Source organism: Solanum lycopersicum, chromosome 11, assembly GCF_036512215.1.
Source record: "Solanum lycopersicum chromosome 11, SLM_r2.1".
Taxonomy (NCBI): Eukaryota; Viridiplantae; Streptophyta; class Magnoliopsida; order Solanales; family Solanaceae; genus Solanum; species Solanum lycopersicum.
Window position 1 is genome coordinate 36,733,304 of NC_090810.1, and position 8,038 is coordinate 36,741,341.

Genomic DNA, 8,038 nt, shown 5'->3' on the forward strand with positions numbered 1-8,038 from the left:
ACTTAACTTAATGTATGATTACGTCTATTTAGTGAAGTCCTTTCCGAAAACAATTAATTAAAGGGGGGGTTTTGTGTAACAAAAATGTTTAATTATTTCTAAGTTAGACAAAAAGAAAGTTTATAACTTTGGTGTTTATCAAGTGATGAGATAAACTAGGGTGTAAGCGTTCTCATAGGTTCATAAAGTAATAATCCTAGCTATAACAATTCTTTCCTAGTGTCTTGCATGCAAAGTGATAAGTTATGTATCCCTAATTCCTTGGTCCGGAAATTAGAGAATTTTACTCCGTACATTGGTCGAGCTTCATGTGTCTACTTTACTAAACCTTACCTTTACCTCATATTAAGCATCATATTCAATGTTTGACTAAGTTACTACTTCGCACCAATTGAAACTAGCCTATTAGATAGTGTATACTAAATCTATGTTGATAATTAGTTTCCTATCAACTATTTTCTTGGTCTGGCAAGTAGGAATAGGGCAAGTTCTAACGCGTGCACTGGTTAAAAAGACTTCTAAACGAAAGAATTGTCAATATATGCAAGAAACTATTCTAGAATTATTATTTAGCTAGTTTTACCTTGTTAATTACCCATGGTTCACACAACCCTAGTTGTGGATTTATTTGCCCATGCTTATAAAAACACAATTCATGGTTGTTAAACAAGAAATCATGTACTTACTTTGTCGAGTTTGAAGAAAATTCAAAATTAACACTTGAATTAACGAAAATATCTACAGAATCGATTCCAGAAACTTAAAATAATTCCAAAAATCCAAAGTTCAACTTATAATAACTAGAGTATGAAAAATAACAAAAAGTCTAACCCCAAAAATGAGGTTTTTAACCCTATTTATAATAATAAATTCCTAAATTAAAAGGAGTTCTAAATAAGGAAAGCCTGTCCAGAAATGCATCTTCAATTGACGACACCACCGACGGTCTGTCGATGGAACGACGAACCATAAACAATCCCGTCGGTCCACACTTAGCATTTTATTGAAGCCTCCAACATGCACCTTCACTGATCCAATCGACGGAACAACAACATGGTCCGTCGATGCACATACGGTCCGTCGGTGCATATCGTCGTTCCATACTTAGCAACTTCTTCAGCCGTTACCAGGACGGACCATCGATCTTTCCGTAACCCACACTTGCTCAGAATTTCCCGAGTTTTTTCCAGATGCTTGGACCTCCAGTCGACGACCACCACCTACGGACTGTCGATGGCTTCGTAGGTCACTTCTTCTGCACAATCTTCTTCATTTCTGTTTTGGACGATTTTCCTGCAAAACACAGATAAAAACCATTAAAATTACTACAAAAGGCCCTAGACACACACTAAACTTAAGAAAAAAACGTTGAAAGTATCGTGAAACCACGATACATCAACACCCTCAACCTAAATTCGTTGTTTGTCCTCAAGCGACGCACTATGACTCACCACAACACCTTTGTACAAAAGTATCATCATTTAAGCTTTCACAATCATATGACTATCAATCTCAATTATTTTCATTGCTTTCATGCATGATATCACTCTTAGGATCACTCATGCGGATCAGACCATGACACAGACTCACCACACCGACACCTCTACTCTTTTATCATTCACAAAGGCACCAACTCTCCAATATTGCAACTAGTGTTCTCACTTCAAAAGCTATCCTCCTTTTTCACATGGTGGTTTCAAATTTGAGTACGAGGATCATTATTCAACACTCAATATTGGAACAACTTCACACCGTATTGATACTTGTCTTCATAGGCATGCCCTTATTTTAGCTGCTTTATGTTCACCATATTAGACTCTTAGGATCACGATAGGACGTTCTTGGCTTGTAACGTAGGCTCAGGGTCAGGTATGGTACATATGTATGCATTTTAGTGACTTATTTCCCTCCTTGTCATTACGGCTAAGCGTCCTACCTCTTTCGTTGTCTATTATGGCCTATTCTTTCCTTTCTTTTATTCTTTGCCTTATTTTCTCCTTTCTTCCTCCTTTTGTGCAAATGACTCTTCTTCTATTTTTATTATTATTTATTTATTATTTTATTTTATTTTCTTTCACTTGATTTCAACTTTGATTGAGTTTCTTCTCTTCTTAACTATTTCTTTTATTTTTCCTTTCACATTAATTCTTTCAATAGCACTTTTCGAAACATTACTCATAATAGCCACCCTCAACTCTTGGGTTCGCCATGTCGAGGTACACAATACCCAAGGTTGGTTCAGGTCCAAGACGAGATTGGTTTCTTCATTATCCACCCTCAACTTATGCTTTTGGCCTAAGTTGAGGTGCACATATCCAAGGAGTGACCAGGGCCAATACATTATGCCTAGAAAAGACGAGTCGGGGTAGAAAAAAAAGTCCATTGTAAGATCAAATCATTTAGATAAAAAAGGACTAATTTCATTTGGTTTTCTTTTATTTAGGCTAAAGATTGGCTAATTTGAACAAGAGCCTATGATTCTTTTTTAATTGTCTAACACAGAGTTCTTTTTGCAGGACTAACTGGGCAAGTTCTAGCTAGGTACCAACAGTGGACTCTTTAACTTTCCTCACACTCTCCTAACACCTCATTACACCTAGTTCAAGTGTTAGATTTAGGGTCATGCAATGATGTATCTCTATGTCATGCTTAGCGCCAACACATTGAACATTCACTATGACTAATCATGCAAGCATTCTCTTTAGAATGGGATATCATTGTATTTAGCCATTATGCTTCAGATTTAACATTCATACTTTGTACAAGATACCTACATGCCGGTTCAAAAGTAAAATAATCAGTCTTTGGGCAAAAGAGCACAGGCAAGAAAACCCCAAGAGAGGATCGTGAGTTGGTCTACTCAGGCTTCACCCTATCACTCAATTTCCACTTACCCCACCCTAACAAGAAAGCATGTAATCGTCCCCAATGCATAAGAAATATAAAAGCAATGTGGTAGGTGAAGCAAACCTGAGGCGCATAGCGCCGACTATTAACAAGCTGGCAGGTCCGATTGCCTGGAACCCGCTCCATCAATAGTAGGGATACCATCAGTAGTGTACGCAACAATGTTTGCACCCTCAGTGATGCTCCGCTCAACATTCTCAAGCCTGGAGCTAGACGCCCCAACAGTCAACTCACGAGCCCTCATCTGTCGGGCCTCTTCATCTATCAAGGAGGCTCTCCTTGTGGCCTCCAACTCAGTGCACTCCTTCTTCCTAGCCCGAGCCTCATCACACTCTCTAGGCCAGTGCCTCTTGGCACGCTCGCGTGGCAGAGGCGGTGGCGCAATGGTGGTCTAGAACAATGCACTAAGCACCGTACCCTTAGCAAGCTCTGCAAGTTTCGCCTTAGGCTCAGGTTCCTGCACATCCACAACGGGATCCACATCAACTCTCATACTCGCCACAACAACCCGGAGAGTAGTCAAATCAATAGTAGGGGCTGGCCGGGCAACGACTCTCAACTCGAACGCATTAGGTGCTGGTGGACTGCTAGAATCTTCCTGTCAGTCTTCTGTTCAATCTTCTTCGCAATCCGATACTCCACCTCAACAATGGATCTTTTCATCTAAGGCTGGATATGATGCAGCAATGTGGCCATCTGGGCCTCTAACTTCTAGACCCTAGCAATCGGGACCAATGTTGCTGATGGTGTAGATCGGGAGGAACTCGGGGCTCTGCTAGTTCCCGGGATAGACTCAAACGGGGTGGTGTCGATAGGCTCTGATGTATGCTGATCATCCCCTTGGGCTTGCTCAACTGTGTCTGCTAAGTTTTCACCTAGCGGCTGCACCACTACTCTGGGTCCTCTGTTGGGTGACGCCTCATTGGCCTCATCCCGGATGAGACCAATGTCCACTATCCCAGTAGGAGTCTTGAGAACATCAATGTGCCAAACGGGCACTCTAGTAGACCTGCACAACTCAAAAATCATACAGGGAAAGGGGTAAGTTGTCGAGGCCTTAAAGGCTCTCTCATGGATTATTCCTAGCAACAGCCTCAGAAAATCAACCTCTAACTCCGCAACCATAGCAACAACCAAGACAACTCTATCCCATGTAAGAATGTTGTAAGCGGTTGTCGGGGATAGGTAGTGATGGACTAACAACCAGATGAACTTAGCAGCAAATTTCAGGTTGGACTTCTTGATAAGGCCTCTAGACTCTAGCATCCGGTCTGCACCCTCACGATCTAGAGAAATATGCTGGTCTATCCACCTCTTGGTGGTCTCTCTCACAACCTTGTCTCGCTGAAAATGGCCCTCCTTAATCAGTTTCAAACAGTAGTCGAACTCGAGGTTGAGAGGGTCCCTAGTGATATTTGTATCAACACCGTATAAGAAACGGTGAATGGTGGGTAAAGAGATATCCACCCTGCGGCAATGGACTCGAACATGGGTAAGTGGTTCCTGTTTGGCGGGATTAGACTACCTATTCATAGAAGCCCAGAGAGTCGCTATATAAGAATCCTAGAAATCTCGCACCAACTCCTCACTGTAGCGTCCGACGCTCCTAGCCATCCACTTGAGATGATAGCGGGTGAAGAGATCATGTATAGCAGGGACTGTGTGGAGAATCCCTATAAGAACCCGCCGCTCGACTGTCGGAGTCCGATTCATGACCCTTTTATTATTGAGTAGCTTAGCATCCCTGTAAACTTGGTATTGTCCTTCTACACATCATCGGTTGGGATGATCAGCAACCGATGGAGCGAAATCGAACTGGGTTGCTGAAGTAGAATCCTCACTATTGGCCTCATCAGACGAGGCAGAGTAGGCAGGAGAAGCAGGAACAATGAACCATGTGATCCTGAAGAGTGGGCTGACTCAGACCTTGAAGCCTTCTCGGAGCCAAACGCTCCCTCAGAACCCGCGGCAGACCCAGATGGTGTGCCGATCGTCGTGCGCTCCTCATCAGACTAGGAGGCAATGACTACGCTGGATGCCACCTTTTTGGGCATGCCTAAAGTTGTCCTAGCAGCAGGTTTCGGTGTCCGGGTGCGTGGTGGCACGTATTAAGGATCAATCTCAACGTCTGACGAACCAATCACCAACCAATGTGAAGGGGCGACGGACTTGGATCGTCCTCGACAATAGATAATATCGGGATTCAGGGACATTTATACCTACAAAGGAGGGTTATTAGTTCCAGTACAATTATTCACCACACTCGAAAAAAGCAAACACCAAAGTTGGAACACAAAACATAGTGAAGTGCAGAGTTGCAGAAATGAACGATGGGCACTATCGACGGTCCATCGATGGAGAGACGGTCCATCGATAGGGTCCGTTGGTTGATACTTGGAACATTTCAGAAGTTATAAGTCCACAGTAGTTACAGTTAGAAACGTTGGACGTGCAGGTCTGCCCATAGATAAACCGACGGACCGTAGTCCACTTCCGTCGTTTGACACTTGGGCAAGATTTCAGAAAGCTTTTGAGAAAATTTTTTTTAGAAACAATGGACACGTAGGACGGACCGTCGATTAATCGATGGTTCGTAGTCCACTTCTGTCGTCCAAATTTAAACTAGGTCATGGTGTGGCTATCGACGGACCCCATCGACGGTCTATTGAATAACCGATAGTCCGTACACGGGGTCTCGTACTATCGGTCAAAGACAGATTTGTTTCTACACCCTTTGCACCCCACACATACACAAATTCAAGCACATCAATTGATAACATGTTCTATAGCAATCAACACACCATTTCGTCATTCCTAGGGCTTCGATTATTCCAATTGCAATCATAGATTCTAAGAGACTAAAAAGCCTTAAGTCGGAAAACTACACAACTAACCCATTCAGAATTCACTTCACACCTACCCCATACATTTTCCATCATTCTTAGGGACAAGAAACTCTCAAATTATAGTTAAATCAAGCAAGGTTGTCCTTAAGTCAAGACCCACATGCTAGCACTTCAGTTTCCAAAAAAATGCCATGAGATTAGGGAGAAGATGAGCAGGACATACCTGTATTCTGTAGTGGAGTGATTGTGAGGGTGAACTTTGCAATGATCAACACTAAGGCCGCCTTCAGACATCGACTGGAAATTTGAAAGAAAAGGATGGGAATTTGGGGAATGTGGAGATGATGAGAGAATATGAAATCAGAAAGGATTAAGGGTGAATTAGTGTGTGAGTAAGTGGGGGAGTAAGGAAATATGGGGATGGAAACGGTTGGAGGGAGAATACGAAAAGGTGGGGAAGTAACTAAAGATTTTAGTTTCATTATATAGCCGGTCGGGTTGGGTCGGGTCCTTGGATCTGGGGAACATACGATTCCCCGTCGATGGATCATAAGTCAATCGACGATCCATCGACTGCTATGTCAATTGTGACCTAACTTAGACAATATTGAAAAGCAAACCTGGGATCCATGGACCACATCGACGGTCTGTCGATGGGACGATGACTCGTCAATTGGTCCGTTGACTGCACAAGACTAATTTCTGCAGATTGAAAATTTCATACGCTCAAATTATACTTCCCTACAGAAGTATAACTGTCGTATTAAGTAAAGAACCCAATTGTTAGGTTGGGGTCGATCCCACGAGAAAAGTGGCTTAGACTTAACTTTAATCTATGATTAGGTCTATTTAGTGTAGTCCTTTACAAAAACAATTAAATAAAGGGGAGTTTCGTGTAATAAATTTTTTGATTATTTCTAAGTAAGACAAATAGCAAGTTTATAACTTTAGTGTTTATCAAGTGATGAGAGAAACTAGGGTGAGAGCATTCCCCATAGGTTTATAATGCGGTAATCCTAGCTACAACAATTCTTTCATAGTGTCTTTCATGTAAAGTAGTAAGTTATGTATCTCTAATTCCTTGGTCCGACAACTAGATAATTTCACTCCGTACCTTGGTCCGGCTACGTTTGTCTACTTTACTGAACCTTACCTTTACCTGATATTAAGCATCATATTCAATTTTTGGCTAAGTTACTACTTTGCACCTATTGAAACTAGCCTATTAAATAGTGTTTACTAAATCTATGTTGACAATTCTTTTCCTATCAACTACTTCCTTGGTTCGGCAAGTTGGAATAGTCCAAGTTCTAACGCGTTCACTCATTAAAAAGACTTCTAAATGAAAGAGTTATCAATACATGCAAGAAATTATTCTAGAATTATTATTTAGCTAGTTTTACCTTGTTAATTACCCATGGTTCCCACAACCCTAGTTGTGGATTTAGTTACCCATGCTTAGAAATACACAATTCATGGTTGTTAAACAAGAAATCATGTTCTTACTTTGACAAGTTTGAAGAAAATCCAGAATTAACACTTGAATTATCAAAAATATCTACAGAATCTATTCCAGAAACTTGAAGTAATTCCAAAAATCCAAAGTTCAACTTCCAATAACAAGAGTATGAAAAAAACAAAAAGTAAAACCCCGAAAATGAGGTTTTTAAGCCTGTTTATAATAATAAAGTCCTAATACAGGAGTTCTAAATAAGAAAAGTCTGTCCAGAAACGCATTTTCAATCGACGACACCATTGACGGTCTGTCAACTGCCTTCGTCGGTCCACACTTAGCATCATTTTCAAGCCTCCAATTCACACCTTTTCTGAGCCAATCGACAGAGCAACAACAGGGTTCGTCGATGCACATACGGTCCGTCAGTGCATATCGTTGTTCCATACTTAGCAACTTTTTCATCCTTCATCTTGGCATATTTTTTGATCTAGTAAACGGACCAACAACACGGTCTGTTGATACATCTACGGTCCGTTGATGCCTCTGTTGTTCGATACTTACTTTTTGTTCAACTTTGGGTACTCAGATTACTCTTTGATCTGATTGACGATTTACCTGGATGGTCCATCGATCAGTCGATGGACCGTCGATCCTTACATAGACCCATAATTTTTTAAAATTCCCTGAGTTGTTTCCAGATTTTTTGACCTCTAGTCGACGACCACCACCTATAGACCGTCAATGGAACGATGGGCCGTCGATAGCTTCTTAGGTCACTTCTTCTACATTTTTATTTTGGACGACTTTCCAGCAAAAAATAGATAAAACC